The following is a 1,172-nucleotide window of genomic DNA, read 5'->3' on the forward strand; positions in this document are numbered from 1 at the left end:
TTATTACCATTTCCTTTGTTGCTATTATTTTAGTATTTGCTAAGCAGTTGTGTCTCTCGTCTTTTTTATTTTGATGTTAAAGTTTTTTTTTTTCTCTTTGAGGTTAAGCTCTGATTATAATATTTTTTTCCAAGTTTACAACAGTCTGTTCTCTCTTGCAATTGTCTTGACATCTTCTCCACTTGGAAGTCCTGTACCTACATCATTTATTTCCTCTTTTTGGTTTGTAGTTGTACTCATTTACCAATAGATGTATCTGGTTCCCTGTTTATAATATTGCAGCTTCTTTTACTTTGGCTAATTCTACCACTGGTATAGTGACTAAGGCATTTAACTGCTAACCAGAAAGTTAGCAGTTCAAACCCACCAGTCACTCCTCAGAAGAAAGATTGGGCAATCTACCACTGAAGAGATACCAATTTGGAAACCCAAAGAGGGGTTACTATGAGTTGAATCAACTCAACGGCAGTGACGTCTATAAGTGAGTTTGTTTCTAGGTTATGTTGTTACTTGTGCTAATCATTGATTATTGTCTGTTGTTATTGGTTCTTGTCTGAAGGTCTTCATTTAGCATCTCTTGTAAGGTTGGTATTATTTTTAAAAATTTCCTTAAGTTGTGTTTATCTGGAAATGCTGTAGTTTGACATCAATTTTTTTGAGGGACAATTTTGCTGGGTATATAATTATTTGTTGGAATTTTGTTTTCCTTATAATGTTTTATATATGTATCATCCCATTGCCTGGTCACCTACATGGTTTCTGCCAAGAAATTAGTCTTATTGGTTGCACTTTGTAGTTAACATTTCATTTCTCCTGAGTTGCTCTTAAAATTATTTCATTGTTTTTGGTTTTCTAAAGTTTGACTGCTAACCAGAAGGCTGGTGGTTCAAAACCACTAGCCACTCCTCAGAAGGAAGACTGGGCAATCTATTTCCATAGAGATACTGCCTCAGAAACCCAAGGAGGGGTTGTTATGAGTCGGGGCTGACTTGACGGCATATAACAACAACACCCCAGGGTTACAGGTGAGGGGAGACAATGCAGGGACACCAGAATAGCAGGCTGGAAGAGCAGGAGAAAGGGAATAAAAGCGTTGAACCCAAACAGAAGAGCAGTCAGTCCCAGGGTTACAGATGAGGAGAGACAATGCAGGGACGCCCAGAGTAGCAGGC

This window comes from Orycteropus afer, unplaced genomic scaffold, assembly GCF_000298275.1.
Source record: "Orycteropus afer afer isolate SDZICR_OR568_19922 unplaced genomic scaffold, OryAfe1.0 scaffold00564, whole genome shotgun sequence".
Taxonomy (NCBI): Eukaryota; Metazoa; Chordata; class Mammalia; order Tubulidentata; family Orycteropodidae; genus Orycteropus; species Orycteropus afer.